We start from the raw sequence: 20217 nt of genomic DNA on the forward strand, positions 1-20217 counted from the left end.
GCCCGGCGGGCGCCCCCTGGCGGGCGGCGCGGGCGCAGCCGCTGCCGTGCCGTGGGCCGAGAGGGCCCCTCTCGCTAGGCCGTCCTTCTCAATCTGGCACCTGTCGAGCTAAATGAGGCGTAATTAGGAATAATTATGACATGACATGGTCTGGAATGAGAAGCAGATGGGGCTTCCCCCAGGATGCACCGGGTTGGGTTTCAGGGACGAGAGAACGGGGACAGAGCGGGGACATGGAGCAGTCTGTCTTGGTTTCCTACCAGTTGTCACCTCCGCTGGCAAGGGCTGGAGACAGTGTCCCAGCCAGCAGGGTGCTGCAGCAAGAGCTGGGACACGGGGACTGTGCTGTGAGACACCTGTCTTGGCCACGCTGGCTGCTCTGCTTTATTCATTCTCTGTTAGAAGAGTGAAGCAGCACCTGAGTTTGGCCATGTGTGCTGTCCCTCTGACTCTTTCTTTCTATGCAATATCAGTAGCACGTGGAGATTTTCCTTAGGAAGTAGGTGGAAGAGAGGGAAGTGAGGTGTATTGGCTCTTTGGTACAGGCAGAAACCTGTGGTGCTGAATGGTTGAAGCCAGGAAGGTGTTTTCACACATCCTTTGTGCCCCTCTGGAGGACACTCAGCTGCTCTGTGTTGTAGGGTGGACCAGGCAACGACATGGGAGAGGTGCTGGGAGCTGCTCGGGAGAGGAATAGTTCAGGGAAACAGCCCTTGGCTCTTCAGGTCAGATGCTCCTTTGAAAAGGCAGGAGGAGGAGGCCCCATGTTTCTGGCACATTTATTTACCTTGTTGCCTGTGCAGGAGCAGAAGAAAATGTAGGTTTAGACTGGAGATGTGTGGCACAGTGGATCCACATGGATGTGTTGTGGAAGGGTAAGAGTATGAATTGTCATGCAAGCATCCATTTCTCATTAAAAAACAGTGTCATCCACCAGAAATCCAGGACTAACCAAAGGAAGCTGTAACCACCTTCTTTTCCCATTACAACAATATGACACGTGGGAAGGCTTTTCCCCCGGCATTATCTTACTCTTGTTACAAAAAGCTGGGTACATCCCCCTGAGGAGAGAGTCAAACCTCAGCACCTCACCCAGGAGGTGGTGCTGTCAGGGGGTGAAGTTCAACACCAGCTGAAGCGCTGCCTTTAGGTGCTTCTCTGGCTGCTGCCAGGAGCACGAGGGCAGCCTGGGCCAGGTCTCAGATCGGGCTCTTGGGAGTCAGGACACGTGGCAGTAGAGGAGCACTGTGCTGCTGTCCCCTTCACCTGTCCTCTGCTCTCCAGCTCCCAGCCATGCCCCCGAGGCAGTACCTGGCATACAGAACGGGCTGGTTTTCTTTAACCCCCTTCTGTGTGACCTTGGCTGCAGGGAAAGCATCCAGAGGGACAAGTTTCTTCCCTTCCTCTGAAGGTAAATCTTGCTTGTTGCTGAGAGGCATTTTTCACATAGTCTTTCAAGCAGTCATTCTTTAAGCTGTTCCTGCTTCCAGTTACCACAACCATAAATTTGCTCTTTCCAGCAAGAAGCCTTTTTTCTTTTGAAAAAAATGAAAGCAAAGAAGGAATTTCCAAAGAGTTTTATGGGAGATGGATAGGTGCACCCAGGAGTACTCAGGAGCTGCAGACTGGTTCTTCTTGGACATACAGTCATCCTTTGTCTGCTCCTGTTCCACTAGTGTTGCTTGTGGCATCTCCAGCACCTTGAGATTTCCTGGAGACCTCCATGCTTGAATTCAGCCTGCTGACCACTACTCTCACCCCCTAAGGGTAAATTAGTTAGCAGTGGCTCTTCCTGCTTGTTACAAGGTGTCTGCCATGTCTCATATGTAAACAACCAGCCCAGTTCAACTGTGGATTTGCAAAATAATTCCTCCTAAGGGGCTGCCTTTGTGCTGTGATAGTGATGGCTGTAGGTTTTTAGTTTTCTGGGGCTTGGAAGCTCTGGCTTTATAAAAGTTGATGGGCTTCTTGACATCTTTCCTGGCAAGTGGGAATGAAAAGCAGTATTTCTGGTTTTTCCTCTACAGGGAATTTTCAAAATGAAACTGAAAAATTACTTCTGGAAAATCAGTCTTGTCATCTCGGAGTTCTTTAGAAGTGCCATACTGTTAACACCTTTTCATGCCAGAACAGTTGAAATATCTATTATTCTCATTTCATTTTCAAAACCACTAAAGGGAGGATTTTCTTAGAATCTCTTGAAACCTCTTTTCTAGAATAGCTGCTTCTCTTTCTTTTATAGCGAAATATTTTAACACACTGATAGAAAGGTAAGGTGGATTCATCTTGTTCAACTTTACTCATGGAAAAGTTAAGCATTTAAGCACAGTTTGTCATTTGGGCTCCTTTTGCAGTCAGGGAGAGAAACATAAATCAACAGCATGATCTAGCGAGGTCATGCTGTAACGAGAAATAGCTCCATCTCACAGAGCAGTGAGTGAGTAGTACTGCCCTCGTCTTGTTTGTTTTGTGATCAGGCCCACTGAATTGCCCTCTGGATGTTTCTGTTTCTTCCTTTTTTGCTATAGAGGGAATCCAAATGTGTAGTTTTTCCCAGATGCCTAATTATTAGAGACCTAATATTAATGTGATGAATGTTACCTCACAGGTCTTGTTCAAATTTGGAAAAGGGAATGAAATACTTATGTCATTTGGACATTTTCAAAAATGTCCTCACAGGTAAATGCAGTCATCAGCATGCTCCACACCCCTCGAGTCTCCGTGCCCCTTGAGTGTGCATAACTGAAGCTTGGCTACTTCAGGAGACATTGCTCAGCTTCTCAGTGAGATGCTGCTCATGAGCATAATGCTGTAGTTTGCTTATACACTGTGACACGTGCTGTGTTCACACACACTGATGGTGCTCCCCTTGGGCATCCTAGATAGCACTTTTTCTGCCATGGCATCTTTCATCATGTCCAGTGTTAAGGACTATCTTTATCAGTGAGACAAGCTAGGAAACATGCTAGAATCATTCTAAGAATAGAAACCTGCTGGCTATCTATGCAAGATGCCTCCTGAGTCTATTGCCTTGAGGAATCTTCGATCCTCTCTTGGAAGTATAGGTAGGCACCTACTTTGAGGCACATCAAACTGGAAGACTCCTCTGTGCTGCTGATTCATGTAGCCCCACAGGTTATAGACTTGTAGCAGTATGTGTACCTTAACCATGCCCAGTGCTGGGTTCTGGAAATATTTCTAGATGAGTGTACTACAGTTTGCAGTAAATGAGGCAGAGTGGAGTCAAATCACATGAATGATGGTTATGAAATGGAAACCAATCTCACCTTCTCTGGACTGCTGGACATCTAAGGGTCAGCAACTTAGACAAATCAGATTCAGAAAATATATGTGTGCCTAAGGTAATGTGATAATGCAAACTGCTTCCCCTTTCTCTATGTCTTCTCCACATTTTGGCACTTACCAGATGACACAGGGGCATGGCTCTGGTTGGAAAAGTTGGGAGGAAGCACAGCATTAAGCATTTACTAAGCAAATAATATAGAGGCTCCTGGTTACTGGCCATTCCCACAGTGGTTTTGTTCTCTTTTCACTGTCCTCAGTCATAGCAGATGGTAGGATGTGCACCAGCCGGGATATTTGCTGTTCAGCATGTGGCTGAATTTCACCCTGAGACCTCAGTTGTCAGCAGTTTAAAGATTAGATGCCACCTCTCTAAGTGAGTGTCAGAATCACCACAAAAATCACTGAGAGGTAAAAGACATAATCCCTTAGGAGTATCTCATTGATCCTCTCATGGTTCCCAAGCAGCAAGAAGTACTGCATGACTCTCTATTTCTTCAGATTAGTTGATTTAGTTTCACATCCCTTGGGCTTTTCAGGGGGTAAATTTGTATCCTTGGAAGATGCAAGAGTCAAGTAAAAGCTACTCCAAACCAGACCAAACAACATTATTCGCTTCAGCAAAGTGCAGGTGTCCCCTGGGTTTGCAAAAGAGCTATTTCTGTTGGTCCTGCTGAAACCAGACCAATTTGACAGTGGAACTGTACGCTATGCATGGAGATTATTGCTGCTGGCATCCGGCATGGGGTCTAAATGCTGCTGTGCTGGGGAAAGATCTTGGGTGTTTTTTCCAGCCTAAATGATTCCATGATTCTATGACTTCTGTCTTCTCCCAGATTCAGAGTGTCTGTGATCACAGTCTCTCCCCAGCCAGCTGTTGAATGGGTGTGTCTGCATACAGCACCCTTGAGAATTGTTGGCAAATGCGGTGCATATTGCATGACTCATTGCTCTCCCAAGGAAGCATTCTCTTTTCTCTTTGTTTGCTTTATTTCTCCCCTGCTCTACCCTCTACCCCTTCGTGTTTTCTAAAATGTCTCTTTTTTTCTGATATTCAGTCTTTGAAGATGAGGTGGCTTGTCCTGACTGTGAAGGCATGGAGACAGCAGCCATACTACCAGGACGTGTTTATGAGCATTTTCTCCAAGGAAAACCGTAGAGAATAGTTTTCATCCTTTTGTTTATTTGTTTGTTTGTTTGTTTGTTTGTTTAGTTACACAGAAGGAAATGCAGTTAATAGGGAGACTTGCCTAATATTCAGCATACACAGTCATTTTGGTATGAATTAAGGAGTCAATTTCAGCTGGTCATTTCTCATATATATGCAAAGCCCTCTGGTGGTCACTGAACATTTTGATGTCATCTTTTGAGTTTTATCCAAACATATATGGTAATTTTTAAGACTCATTGTATGTGCGTGTGTTTTTAAGGGGGAATTTTGCAAATGTTGGTGTAACATTTTAAGAATAGTTTTCCCACACATTTTCATCTGTTCCTTCTATTAAGAGTGGTATTGTTCAGTTGCTCAGTAATGTTTACTTGGAAAATTGGCTTGGCATGAGAAGTGCCATATTTACTCTGCAGGCAATGGAAACTAGTGGAAGCTGTTGCTGTGCAGTTAAAGAAAATCCAGGGAATGTTTTTGAGTTAGAATTAATTTCAAATTATCAAGTACTGAAACTTCGACTTTGCTAAAATCCTCCCTTTTAAACCTCCATGTTGGAACCAAATTTTTAACAGCTCTGTAAGGTTGGCTGAGTCTCTGGAGTAGAACAGGGGAAGTAGTGAAAGAAGGGGAGAGGAAGGATACACGAAGTGCCATGCAGCTCTGCTGCATTTCTAGATGTCACCTTTCCTTCCACCTTCTCTTCTTAAGCACTTTAGCTGTAGCAGCACCACTATCTGTCTTGTTTCCCCAGACTCTTAAAAACAAAAGATTGTCTATGCTTGGTTAGACCAGAGGGACATCTCTTCTGGTGTCATGCCTCTGAAAGATGTCATGATCAGAAGTTAGTTCCCCTAGGCTAGACTCACATCTTGCTCTCCTGGTGTGCTCATCCCTTTAATATCAAGCCGTGGAGCACCTCTCTTTTTGCCTCTGAAAACCAAACTGCCTTCATGCTATTGTCAGACAACCACAGTCTAAAAGACACAATGGATATAATCTCTGCTGATCCATCTGGAGAACAGGAGCTGCTCTACTTTAAGAAATCATAGAATACAGACAATTATGATGTAAACACTCCCCTCAAGATGTCTGTCATGCAGGATCTCTCATCTCTGTGTTCCCAGTACCTCCCAGAAACCTCTGGAAGAAACTATCTTCTTCTGAATGAGTGGGGCTGTGATTTGTGTGCTGGACTGGATGGTGAAAGACAGCAAGCATTGGGAATCAAGAATGAAACAATGAGTTCCTTTTTTCCTAGCTGAGGAAGGAAGCAGCTGTTCCTTGTGAGGAAGAGGCAAGAGTCAGCATGGAAGGAAAGAAAGGCTGACTTACAAGAGGAAAAGAGCAAGTACTCCCTGAGAGGACACGTGATCTTTTTGGTATTGGACATGCAGTAAGCTTTAGTGTGTGTGTGTTCATGTGCGTACACACATGGGAATCTTAAAAACCTGTCCCCAGGAGGTTCAGATAAACATATGTCTTCTTATTTTTGGGAGCAAAGTGGTCATGAAGTCACTTTGGGGTGCTGGCAGTGAGCTCCTTGCTAGATGGTTGCAGGATGGAATGGGAATGATGCTGTGTGTCCAAGACCAGCCAAGGAGCAGGGGGAGGAGAGGAGAACTTGCTGCAGACTTGGGGTCAACCTGATCCTCCTGTCATCATGTTGAGAACTGTAGCACATTTGGATTGCTTGTTTTCTGGACAGGAGCCACCCCAATCTGATTATTGGAATGCTGTCAATTTGCACATAAATGGGTAAAAGAATTATTGTGGTCACTTAAGAAATTTCACTCTGGCGGATAGTTTGTATAAATTTCCTTATGACATGGGCTGAGTCTTCATCTTGTTGCTAAGTAAAAGCTGTAGGGGTTAGGAGGACACCTGGGAGCCAGGCTGTTCCCAGATCACTCTCTTGATTGTAAGCTAAGTGATTTCTTAGCCACAATTTCTCTCCTGCATTGAATAGCAATAATAGTCATTACCTGCCCTGCCAGGCTGCTGAGACAATTGAATAGTTAATCAGTTTGATGATGGCATGATATTGCAAGGCAAGCAGATCTGGGCCTGATCTAGTTTTGGTGGAGAGGCATGGGTTATACAATAGATGACATTAGGATCCTGTCTGTGACATAGTGCAAAGGGGATGGACTTGATGGCCCTTCTGTGATCAAATAATTTGTATAAAGTGGGAGAGTTCCCTTCTTATTACAGGCTTGTTAGCATTTTCACAATGATATGGCTTGGTTTGGACTGATGACCTTGCATTTTTTAGTCTCCTAAGGCAGCCCCTGATACATGCTAAAAAGGTTTTTCCTTTTCCAATCTCAGAGAGAATAAAAATCAAATCCCTACAGAACAAAGGACTTAGAAGCACTAGAGAGCCATAGGTAGCCAAGTCAAGCCATTGGATGGCAGGAGAACTCTGAAAGCCTAGATTAAATTACCTGCTTGCTGAACAACCCTCCTGAAGAGATGTCACCTTTCACTCAGAGGTGGAAACTTGTTCTCCTCAGTGTGAGCATGCATGTGTGAGAGAGGCAGGCAAGGAGGGGGAGGAACAAGTCTAGTGAAACATTGCAGACTCCTATCAGGAGCTGAGTGCACTGAGATAAGCAATTTGCAGCCACTGAGATGATCTGTGCTGACTTATGAGATGCAGAAGAGGCCTGTACAAGTCCTCTAGCACAGTTATCTGGAATTAGGGGCTAGTGTGCCGCTGAGTTTTTCTACTGGAGTCTGCAGAAGTACTGTAAATTACATCCTAAAGGCAAATTGCCTTATATTTGGAGATAGTAGCCTCATCCTGAGAATGTATGTTCCTTTCCCATGAACTAAAACTTCAGGATCCAACTAATGAAAAAAACTCCATTACCTCCCTCTCTTCCCCCATAGCCAGGCACGATCTCATTTCCTCACACTGATGAAAAAAGCCTGGTACCTATCTTCAAAGTGATCTCTGTCACCCTCAGCTCTGCTCTCCCAGCTGCTGTGGGGCCACGGGCTGCAGGAACAACTGTAGTGCTGCCAGCCCAGCTCCCACCAGGCAGGCAGAGCCTCTCTGTGTTCAATAAACTCTGCAGTAGCCTTAAGCCATTATGCTGTGACTGCTACTCTTATTGTGTGACATTGAGGTCAACACTTAACTGCACTCACATATGTGTCTCTGTAGGTCAATGCAAATCAGCCCAGGAGGAACTTTTCCACTAACAATATCTGGAACTGGGGAAAGTGCTGCTTTCACCTGGGGTACTGCGAGGAATTGCTCTTTGTAATCTGCTTCACTCCTTCTGCAGCATGGAACTGGGGCAGGGAAGGGGGAGGGCCCTCTTCCAGCTGAGCAACAACACAGAATTTGGCCTGTGTATGTTTTAGGGCAGTCACACTTCTGATGGTTTTCTGACAAAGCTTTTAATTCCTTTTATTGGTGTAATAATTGATCTCCTAACAGTGCAGCCTGAGATGCTGCCAGGCATTTCCAATGGGCTCGGATTAAATAGCATGCAATTCCTCCATTCAGCTGTGATAACACTTCTCTGGAATTATCCTGTAGATGAGATCAGGGTGAGGTAGGCTAGCTCTGGCTTGTGTGTAGCAATTCAGGGGAAATGGGAACATCCCAAAAGACATTGCTCAAGGATAACCTTCATGGAGGGATATTTCTGCTTAATCCCTGCCACTTAGAATGTGGTTTTTATACCCTGCAATACACAAGGCTCCTAAAAATTCCCATCCATTACAAGATGCATGAATCCTGCTCTGTATTTTGCTAATTTCTTAACCTGAATCTTCCAGCAAGAAATTTGACAATTATTTAGATGCCACATGGAAAATATTTCACTCTGCCTGCCTGTATTGTAATTGAATCCCCTTCCATTTCCTGCACAAGGCAATAGTTTTGCCTTCAACTTTCTTTGATATTTATTTATTGTTGGCCTCACTTATTTATTGCCTCTTGAAACTAAGCAAAGATAATTGTTATCATTTCTCTTTATGCCACAGTTTCTTTACTCAGCTAGGTTTTTGCCCCTCTGTTTCTAGTTCAGTTTCTGTTATGTCTTTCTTGATGTCCTGATCTGACTAAAATTTGAGGCAAAATTTGTGCATGGCTTTATTAGTACCTTGGTTTCACATTAAAAGCTTGATGGTAGAGTGCTGTTTCAAGTGGAGGTGCATCACAGTTTTGTCTTCTGAGGGTACTTGCCCTCTTTGCAAGTTACTGATGCCACCACATATTTGGGTTATTTCATACTCTTAGAGGAAGAAATTGCCTAAGAGCTGTGATAACTTTAATTGCTTGTCAAGACATTTGCAAAAATGTAATAGTAGCTGGTGTTTGGCATCCAGAAAGTACACTCAGGTTCTCTAGGATGAATTATGCTGGAAGAAGTGAATTTGTCATCCTTACCAAAATTATCAGCTTGCATTACTTTCCATAAAGATAATGATTTCAACTCAGTTAAGTGATTTCTATTTTTTAGACACAAAGTCCCTCATGCTCTCCAGTTAAATCCATCACATGCTTGGCGTTGGCCTCAGAAATGTTACAAGGATGAAAACTTGCATTTACTGTGGTTAGTTCTTTTGTAAAGGGTAGCAGACATTGCTGTGGGTGCCTAGGTTTCTATTTAATTGAGGGAAACAATGCTTGAAAAGGTACGGTTGGCTTCATCTCTGTGATGTCTGAGACACCGAAGAATGAATCACCAGGATGGAAGAATTGCTTGCTTTTTTTTCCCCTGATAAGTCCCAGCATGGTGTCAAGCTGGAACCTGAAAATTTATAGCTTCAAGCAGGCTGTGGATGTGTTAGATGCCACGTGGATTCCCCATTCACTTGCAGGTCAGACTGCACTGCTGGCATGCCATGTGTGGGCTGCTGTGGATACAGGAGCACAGCTATTTAGGAATTCCAAGCTGGTATTCTGACCTCTCCTTTGGTTCATCTACAAAACTTCCTTCCTCTTTCCTGGCAGTCATGAGACTTTGGGCAATTGGTCCTTTACAGATTTGGAGTAAATAAATAGTAAAAATGCTGATGAGGAAAAAGACAAGGAATTAAATTCTCTTGGAAACAGTAAAGGAGTCTGAAGGACTGTGAATGGATATAGGTGGGTAAGAGGTTGCTGAGGTCACGATCTGTTGGACCGACCAGAATTGCTTCGTAGTCTCTTCTTATTCCCCTCCTGGTTGGTATCCATCTATTGTGTCTTGTCTTTGGATATTAATTTTGGCATGTTATTGCATCCCATAATCAAAAGGAAATAAAAAGGCTTTTAAAAGAAATGAATGTTGGAATTTAACCCCATCTATAAAGCACTCCCGTCCTCTTGCCATTCCTCAGCTCTGCTCCCCAGTCCTATTCCTGGCTTTGCTGCTCTGAGATACCTCTAGGTATTTCTCACTTTACTTGTCCAAGACCCTAACATTCTGCTCCTATCTTCTTGGCCAGCATGTCTCATGTCACTGGCTGTGCACTGCCTCTGGTGCTCCTGGGCAGAGCTGGGACCTCAGGGGTGTGTGATATGGTTTTTGCTCATGGAGGTCTCCTTGAGCTGTCATTGTGCTCCTGTTGAAAGGAAGTTGCAGATGACCGTTTTCTTTTTCAGCGTGAGTGGCTGAATATCTACTGTTTTCCTGCCCTTTGCTCTCTTGGTAGGCTTCTCTCCATTCAGCCCTCAGCTCTGAGACCCTTAGGAACCCTGACTTTTCATTACTTCCAGTGGGGAATCCTCAGAGTAGGCTTTTCAGTCCAGCAAAGTGGTGATGAGGTTTGGCCTCAAAAGTGCCTCTGGGGGTTGTGTTGTGGCAGGATAGACCCATTCTCAGACACCAGTTCTCAGAAAAGCTTATGTTCATACTTAGCTCTGTCATTGCACTGCAGGATACTCTAGACTGTGATTTATGAAAACCCTTAAAGCTGTGTTTGAGCACTGGTTGGGGGTTGAGAGGTCAATTATACAATTAGAATTATTGTGAGGGGAAAGTAATAATACAAGGTATATTTAAACATGGGGAAATGAAGTGGGCGTGGAGTTGGACAGGAAAATTAATGCAAGGTGCAGAGAGTATTTCCAAGGTGCTCAGATACTTGCAAGTGCTCAGGTAAAAAAAAAATCTGTCTTGGATTTCTTTGTGTCTTTCATTGCTGTTTGTCACAGGGTATTCTCTCAGCATTGCAAGAAGGCACCAAAAGTTAAGGGCTTGAAGGAGTGCTTAAAGCACTGACAAAAACCAATATGAAGGTGTGCCAGTTTAGAGTAACCAATAGTTAGAACAATGCAAAATTAGTACACCTTGAGGAAAGAAATGTAGAGCTGAAAAGTCAAGATAACCCTAAAATAACAGGTAAGTACCTTATCAGAGTCTGTAGTCCTGTATGGTCACCTCATTAGTATATCATAATTTTGAATTAGCCTATTATTTGCAGAAACAGTTCGAACTTAAGAAACTGAGACAGTATGGGGGAGATAAATAATTAAATTAGCCTTATGGATACACAAATTGTTTTAAATTGATGGGTATGAATTTCCTATCATGTACAAAGTATTTTATTCTCATTTGCCTCTTTCTTCTTCTACCCATCTGACAGCTACTGATCTGACAACTACATTGTTTTTTGAAAAAAAAAAAGATCCAGGAGAAGCAAGTGCTATGGATAAGACACAGAGCTGTGTGGTTTGCTGACAAATCTGAAGCATGTGTGTGGTCTGACATGCACTCAGGTGGGCTGGCTACAGGCAGGGGCAGAGCAGGACATTTCCTTGGGAGTCAGGCTGCCCAGAGTAGCAGAGCAGGGATCTGTCACTGCAACAGGAGAGTGGTACCATCCACTTAAAGCAGCAGGCACTCTGCATCTCTGCCTGCTTTCACGGCAGACAGAGCAGGTCATCCTGGCTGGTCTGCCTCCCAGGAGCATGTTTGGTTGTATTTGGTCTTTCTGTCTCTCTGGGTGAGGTTTGTCCCAGTACCAACTGTGGCCACTCTGCCACAACAGAATGGCAGATCCTGCATGGCCAGCATATCGTGTTTGGTGCTTTCACTGCTGCCACGTGGCTCTGATTTCCTGCCAGGGAAGAAACCTTTTGTTCTGGTTGTCAACACCAAATTTTGCCTGTGGTGGTAGGAATTTTTGAAGTATTTCTGAACCTGTCTTCACAGGCACACACATGCATGCTTGTACTTATGCAACGCCCATTACCAGGAAAGAACACTCGGTATAAACACAGACACACACAGAGCCATATGGACCCATGTTTATTAATTGAAACCAGGCCCATGTACTGAATCTCTTTGTTAGCATCCAAATCCCGGCCAATCTGCCAGTACTTAGGAGATGCAAGACTGGATCACTTCCATTGTCTGTCACTTAAAAGCTGAAAATTATTTCACTGGCCCCTGGCCTCTGCTCCCATATTCTTTGTCAATGCTATTTAGCATTGACATTTTGTTTGAATGCACATGTGGATAAATTTATATTTTGTGGAGTATTCTACATATAAGCTGTACCTGATGCTTACTCCCATGCAGATGGTTAGCTTAAGGCATACAAATAATTTAACTTGTCAGATCCAGTTTAAGTGGTCAGAAACACAGTGAACTCCAGAGCAGGGAATTTCTTCTTGAAAATCTACACACTGGAAAACAGTCTTTTGATGATAAAAAGACTTGTTTACCCAGGAAATGTCACAATAAAGTTTGGTGTGAAACTGAATTCTTGTTTGGCATCCCAAACAATTCCCTGATCTTTAAATGCAAGAGCACATGGTGCTTCTACACAGAATCTCACTTATCAGGCAGAGTGGAACCAGCTTTGGGAGAGGTCAGAGCTCAGTGGCAGTAAGTACTGCAAAGTGCAAAGCCTTATATTAGTCCCTGCAGATATTGAAAAGTTTAAAGAAAATGAGGTGGAGGTCCCCAGGCTGGACACAGAGGTACCTCCACATTAAGGCTGTTTAAAGCTCTCGGTACAATTCAGAGGAATGCCTGCCTTTGCCACAACTTTCTATGTGATGTTGTGGGGGGCACTCAGATTGCTGTGGCCATTTGCTGAGACTGTGTGCCACTTTACCCTCTCATCAAACAAGAAAAGCTTTTTATGCAGCCACATATAATAATATCTTAAGATCTCTCTCTGGTGTTTAAGGTCTGGTGCTGTAAACAGATCCCTGTCTCCCGTGCCGTGCTCTGTAGGCAGAAGATGCACCTGGGTCTCATGTCATGAACACATACATCTCCTGGTCATGACATGGGTGTGTAAAATTCTGTCCTAAAATCCAGGTCTCCTGCAGTTTCTGTGGTGAGCAGTACCTAACCTTCAAAAGAACAAACTCTAGCTTTTCTTCTTGAGATTGTTCAAAAGTTTTGGTCTGAGTGCTGTTGTTAAAAGATTGTTTCTTTGATGCAGGTAGGGGACTGTGGTGACCAAGAGTGGAGCAAGCAAGCCAGGTCTGGCAAAATCTTTGCCTGGCAAAGGAGAAAGTGCAGGGCATAGGGACTTGGGAAGGGTAGACTGGCAGGGAAAGCTTAGTGCAGGCATTTTAAGCTATCCAGTTGAATCCATGCTCTGTACCAATGTTGCAGACCATAATTTTCCTGAGGACTTGGTATTTTGAAACTCACTATATGTGTTTGATCTGTCTTCCCTCTAAAAGACCATCAGGAAGATTTGCCAGTGATTTATTGTGCCCATACTGGAGGGAGGGAAAGCAGATCATTAAGCCTCGAATACACCCTGCCATCTGGATAGGCTCAACACGCAAGAAGGCGTAAAGTCGGGATGCAAATGTGTGGCACTTGGTCCTTAGCCAAGACAGAGCTTGTGCTCAATTGTTTAAAAGCAGATCTATGCAGGCATGACTTATTGCAGGGAAGGAAAGGGGCTGAAGGCAGCCCTTGGGGCCTGCTTTGCAGAACTCACTGCAGCTGAATCCTATGGCAGCTGTGCTTTGAGTGCACAGAGATTTTTATACATGGGCTATTGGTGTCTTGACAGAGGTACCTAAGATTAATTGATCCTTTTGACATTTGTCTTTGTGTTCTTGTCTTACCCATCCAGAGGGTTTACACTGGTGAGGGGTTTCCTGGAGTTCCCCAGATCGGGAATCCTGACCTGAGGTGACTGGTGGCTTAAGGAGAGGCATGCAATCTTCCTTCAACCTCTTTATGCAGGCAAGAAGATGAATACAGCTTACTGTACTGAGAACATTATAGTGGGTTGTAGAAATACACTCTTCCCCTCTGCCTTTACCATGGACTCTGAACGTGATGCTGTGCACGTCACCCCTCAACTTTTCAGCAGTGGCCACAAGCTGTTTTGTATGTAAGAGGCCATCGTGGTGGACAGAATTAATGGCCAGCATTGCAGATTTTAGCTGTGATCTGCCTATGAGTCAATTCCCCTGTTTCTAAAATATCTGTGATAATGGTTTGGTTTTGTAGGGGTGACTGGAAGACAAAAGTCCTTTTGGGTTTGGGAACGGCTTGATGGTGATAATAATGAGGCAAATTGAAAAGCCCCGAAAGGAGGCAGAGCTCTGTGTGCTGTGCAGTGCGCTGCTGGTGTGCGGATAAATACATCCATGAGACTGAATAACAAGGACAGCCTCATCCACAGAGCACTTCTGTGTGCTGAGTGAGGCAGGGGGTCCAGTAGAAAAGGGAATAATATAGGATGAGTTAATTAAAAGTGTACCTCTATTATTATTTCTGTTTCTAGAGTTTGGTCCCTTTCCACAATCCATTTGGTATCAAATCAAGGATGGGTAGGAACAAAATGTTTATTTTTAGAGACTCTTGTGGTGTTGAAACTTACATTTGATATCAAAAGCCATTTCCTGTCCATATTTGAAGTTGGTATCAAGCTATTCTGCAGCAGTTGCTAGTGGAAACTGTTGATGTGTTGGTACACTTCCATTATCCATTGCTCTGCTCGGCAGTTCGGGAACTGGAAGGCATGCAGGTGGCTTCATTTTAATGTCTATTTAAAGTGTAAATGGCTGTCTGCAGTGCTCTTTGAAAAGGCTAGGGCTGTTGGAAGCTTTCAACACTGGTGGGAGCTAAGAGTACACATGTGACAGAGAAAAGTGGCAAACGTGATGCAAGATAATTGCTGATGGCTTTGAGGATTAAAGCCAGACTTCTGCCCTTTGAATACCAGTGGGAGCTCTGGAAGGTGGCAGCACTGGGAAGCAAGAGGAATGCAGTCCCCAGGGAAGCAGTGTGGTGGGGGTGTGACAAGGCATGTATGAGTCAGCCCACCCCTGGAAGGGCTGGGGATCAGACTCTGAGAAGGGTGCTTTTGGTTAAATAATGTCAAGTGGTGCCTATTTCGTGCCTGTTGATCTTGCTGTCTTGAAAGTAGGAGTCTACATAGTAGCCTTGTTTTGCTTGTCAGAGACCAGCAGACATAAGGTTTTCATAGACCCAGAAAACAGAGGTAATATGATTTCTCTCTCATACTAGAAATCTGTCTTTCCAGACCTGCTGGAGGTGATTTTGCAGCCATGTTTTCAATTTTTGTAAAGTAGGTGATGTGAACGATGAAAGTTGAGGTAAATCCATGCATATGAAGAATGCTGTTATAAACAGAAATTCCAGACAGTGAAAGAGAGGAGAAACAAGGGCTCGGGGTCTGTGGCATCCCATCCATTGCACCTTCTCACAGAGAGAGCTCCCTGATGAAAGAAGAGCTCCATTTTACTTGAATCCCACTCAAATCAGTGATTCTGGGGAAAAGAGTAAGTTTACAACATAGGGATGTGGATTTGTTCTCTTAGTTCCATCTGGCATGACCTGTGTAGTGTTTTCCACTTGAATTCCAAATATATCTGACTCTACTGTGGCACAAAAGCTTTGCTGATATTTGGATACGTGTGCAACACAGTTGAAATTGGCAAAAAGTTAAGAATGGGTTGATTTTCCTGATTGTGGATTCTCTGAGCAAGTAGTAGTTTTATCTATAGCATATGTGTTGGCCTAAATGACATTGTGATATATATTATAGTCATGCTTCTCTATGGGCAAGCAATTATACAACAGGGACCACTAGATTTACTGCACTGCAAATACAAACTTTGCCCTTATTGCATCAAGGTCATTGCAAATCTTTTGGCAGACACATGGCAAAAAAAAAAAAAAAATACTGTTCTCTTTGTCTCCCTGTTGCAGGTTTCAAGGTCTCTACTGGGTGCCTGGGTCCAATTTTTCTGTCTTGGGTGTTTGAAATTAGATACTTAAACTGATGGACCTTGCCGAGCCTCTGCAGCTTCCACAGATTTCACTTGCAAATCATCAGGATTAAATCCACACCCCTGAAAGCTGGTTGCCTTAATACACGTTTAGCTACTGATGTGCTGCAATCAGTCTTTAGAGACCTACGGCTTGCTATTTGCAAACTTAAGAAAGGCCTTTCTTAAGATCCATGGGAAGTGAAGGGAAGTTAGCCTGAAATGGTGCCCCCTTGAAGCAGGAACTGTTGAGCTCCTAAAGCTCTGAAGTATTTTCATCTTCAGGCCATGCCATCACCTCCTCCATTCTCTGCTTCCAGTCTGCTTCCCCCAGGTCAATCTTATTTCCTTGTCTCAGTTTCTCTGTCTGTACATAGCAGAGGGGTTAGTATTAACTGCAGGAGAAAAGAGTAAACCCATTTACCTCCCTGAGCCCAAAACAGCTCTCAGTAGCCAAAGGGAATTGAGCCATGGTCATCTGTTCTGGACTGATGATTCCAAAGTTTTGCCGATTCCCCTGCAGAGTTTCTTCCTCCATTTGCCCTGTAGGTTTCTTACTGGTGAGAAACACTCCCATGATGTCACCTCTTACGTGGGTTAAGATGCTGCATTTTTCTTTTTCATGGCATGCCACAGGCCAGCAGGGAGCCCATCCGAGGGCTGCCCAGTGGGGCTGGGGCATGCTCCCATTTCTGAATTATGCTGTGATAAATCAGCACTGTCAGTAAATCAGCTGGGAATGGCCGTACCACATAGAAATATAAATTCGGCAGAGGCGTTTGCTGGGCTTGCACTGACCTCTAGTGACAACACAGGGGACCAGGGCCTTCAGCCACCGGTGGCCTCAGAGGGTACGTCCGGGTCCATCCACGGGTGCTGGATGGTTTACAACAGCTCATCACAGTTTTTGACAGAACTGTGAGTGTCAGCCTACGGTACTGGGAAGCAAGCCCACTGACTGTTGAAGGTCTGGCTGCTTGGTAGATGACTGCAGTGGGTCTCAGGTGTCTCAAATTCCATACACCTTCCTGCTAAATTGCTTGTTCTCCCCAGCCCACCAGTGCAGTGATGGTCTCCATCTTCTGCAGTGTTTGTTCTTCCTGTCCACCTTGTTCTCCCTTCTGCCCCTAAATTTGATAACCCACTTATTTCATTCCTTCATGGCATCTGATCACTGCCACTCTACTCTTGTTCTCCCTTCTGTCCCTAAATTGGATAACCCACTTATTTCTACTGTCCCATTCCTTCATGGCATCTGATCACTGCCACTCTACCCAGGGGTGATCCTAAGTACTTAATCTCTGCTTTTGACCTCTGCATCCCCTCCTCATCCCTGGCTCTTTTGCAGTGCCTGCAGGTCCTTTCCAGAGCTGGGATAACTGGGGTTCTGGTTTCTTTGCCATGAAGCTTCTTGCTGTATCATATAGTGGATCATCCTCTGCATCATGCACATGAAGAATCTCCTGCTTCTAATGTGGTTTAGAAACAGAACCCTCTAAAATATATGCACAAGCTGTGTTGAGGTTGTCTTTTACTTCTCCGGTTCTGTAAATGAAAATGGTGAAAACTTGGGATGCAGTCCTGGGAGCTGCTAAACATACCTCCAAAATGCTTAGCAGACTGAGCCTTTAGGGACACCACTAGGACTCATGGGGTGTCAGCAGTTCCCAGGGAGCCCTGCATTCCCCAGGAGCATGGGGGAATCCTGTCATGGCTGCAGTGTGAGAAGCACGTGGAAGCCTCTTTCACAGCCCCCTCTGCAGCATGCTGACCCCACCCCTCACGGGCCATGCCAGCAGCCCCCTTTGCTCTCTTGGCTAAGCAGCCCTGGCAGGTGCATTTATGGCTTCTGGGCTCTGATAACAAGACAGTGCCACATCTGTTTGATACTCCTGTCTCACACAACCATACATTCCCCCATCCTCCCAAAGCCCTAGGAAGTGCTCTTACTGAATTACAGCTCAGCTACTCCAGCTCCATCCTATCATCAAAGCAAGGCCCAAAAAATCCTGCAGTGAGCACATCAATGAAACAAACCTTTTATTCTGGTAGTTGCATCCAGAGAAATAAATAATCTATGATGGTCCTTAAAACTCTGCATAAAAAGTCCCATCCATCTGTGAACTCCAAAAGCTGGTCTTCTGTCCACCTATACATTTAGCTGGAAAGTTGACAGAGACAGGAGCATCCCCAAAGCCCCTTCTTTATCACCTCTGATTGTGTTATGTTCTCCAGGTCATCTGTATGAGAGTTACCGTATTCACAGGACAGAGCTCCACAGCACTGCCTCTTCCCTTAGATCCAGTTCTGTCATCCAAATGCTGATACTGAAATTAGCCTGAGAGATCAGTTGAAGCATCTTGGCTTCTCATAAATCTCTGCTGAGGAGCATGCTTTCTGTATTTGCCTTGAGGCATCTGCTATGGACTGACCCCTCTGGTCTCTGGCTAACCTGTTTCACATGAGAAGCCTGAGAGGGGGTGGAATGTAGGAAGGCTGCCAGCTACAGCCTTCCATGCTAGGCTGAGCAGAAAGGCAATCAGGTTTCCTAAGCACTGTAACAGATGACAAGGTGTATATTTATACCACATACCCACGTACTTTGAGTGAATTGTGCAACATGAGATTTGTCATCATGCATCAGATCATAGTGTATCTAATTCAATACTGTGGTGCTGACAATGCTGGGAGAGCTGAGCTGCCTGCAGTGATGCACCTCACCAACTGTGCAATGTGGGAACAGAGGGTCTGCGATTAATATTCCTCCCCAGTTCTTCCAACAATCAACTGGTACCCTGGCTGTTCTTATTATCTGAGCAGGCAGAGCTGCAAATATAAATAATCACAAGTTTAGGCAGCCTTCTAATTACAGCTAGTGCAACCACAGAATTCACTTCTAGTCTGCCCCCTGGACTGGATATATTTTGAGTGGGATAATATGTCACACTGATTTCACCTTACTTTCCTCTGTTAAAAGATTCCTGGTCTAGTTGCACCCAGGATACCAGCAGTGAAGCATTATTCTAGTGATGGAAGCAGCCTGTAGTTTTTTACATCACTCCTGGTGTCATCTTTGGTACCTCCCATGAGCTCCTCATTCTTTGCACACTTGGTTTTTATTTAGTTTTGTTTGGTTTGGGTTTTTTTGTATTTTGTTATTGGTGGTGGTGGTTTGGTTTTTCTCTCTTGTCTTTGCTGCAAGGGAATCAAGCCATTCTTCTGCTTTGGGTGTGCTGGCAGTCAGCCACATTGTGTAAATGCAGCAGGTGCTGCTGCCTTTGTGTTCACAGTGCTGTCATCACCCTTTGATCAGGCCAGGAGTCACTTACTTTGCTTGGCTGGTTTGGGTTTATGCTATTTGCAGAGCAGGGCTCTCCCCTAGGTGTCTGCAGCAGCTTTGCAACTCCCCCATGAATAAGTAGAGATAATTTCAAACCCCTTAATGTGACCAGTTATTGGACTACTTCTTCCCAGCCTACATAGTGTGACTTTCTGATCAGAGCAAGAATGTCTCTTGTTCAAAAAGCTCTTGCCCTCTCTGCTGTCCCTCATTCTTAGTGCTTTCTGCAGCTGATTTACTGTAGTCAAATGCCCTGAATTAGTCAGGTGTTTGTGTCAGACACCTTTCTCCTTGCAGTGACCTGCAGAAAAGAACCAGGGAAGGGAATATCCTTTTGTTCTGCTGTTGAACCTCAGGCACAGGAATTTCTCCTCTTTCAAAGGTATCTCTTCCAAGTCCAAGGACTGTGCTGTGCAGTGCTGGAGTCAGCTTGTGAAGCTTGGTCCCTGAAATCCCTATAATGGCTCTTGCAGGAGTGACATGACTTTGTATCTCATAGTCCATGTGGCACTGGGTCAGTGTCACTTCAGGCTGTGTTGAAGATGACTTTTGAGCAAACATCTGTCATATCACACAACCAGTAGTGCTATTTTCTTCTATCCTTTTCTGCTTCCTTATGTTTTGTAAGTGATCCATATTTGTTGGCATCTGCTTTTCTGTTTGATGTGTTCTGTCTTGGTGGTGCCAAATGTAAGTTCATGCCTGTGTGTCCCTAATGTAACAGGATTCAGAAGATGGTGGGGGGAGCTACTCGGTGTGGAGCAAAGACTGTCTCATTTGGAATGAATTATGCTTCAGGGACCAGGTAACTAGGTTTGTCAGATGCCAGGGGACTTTGACTTTTTCCACCTGGTAGGGTAAGTACTGATCCTTTAGTAGCCTAAGTGATTTTTTCAGGCAAACCAAGTTGTCCAGAGTGTCCAGTAGCCTTCATATCCTTTCTAAGCTATCAGTGACAACAGTTTGTGGTGACAGAAATGCTGTTGGAGACCATTGTTCAAAAACTGAAACCCTTTCCTGTGACCTGGTCATGCCAACAAGGCTGGCATTGCTTTGTCATCCTGTGAGGTATCATTGTCACATCTGCACCATGCCAGGATCAGGACACAGATACCAGCCTAGCAGTGGGTGTGCCCCTGCAAGGCTTCTGCACTGGCTAACTTCCCCCTCAGGGGGTGGCTG

The 20217-nt window shown here is 44.6% G+C and overlaps 1 protein-coding gene across 1 annotated transcript in view; it reads left to right on the forward strand.

Annotated features, from left to right (window-relative positions):
- GSG1 (germ cell associated 1) overlaps nt 1-20217 on the forward strand; it is a 90057-nt gene that overhangs the window by 16196 nt on the left and 53644 nt on the right. The gene's annotated exons all lie outside the window — the stretch shown is intronic.

The sequence above is a fragment of the Passer montanus genome, unplaced genomic scaffold (assembly GCF_014805655.1).
Source record: "Passer montanus isolate IOZ18808 unplaced genomic scaffold, ASM1480565v1 scaffold146, whole genome shotgun sequence".
Classification (NCBI taxonomy): domain Eukaryota; kingdom Metazoa; phylum Chordata; class Aves; order Passeriformes; family Passeridae; genus Passer; species Passer montanus.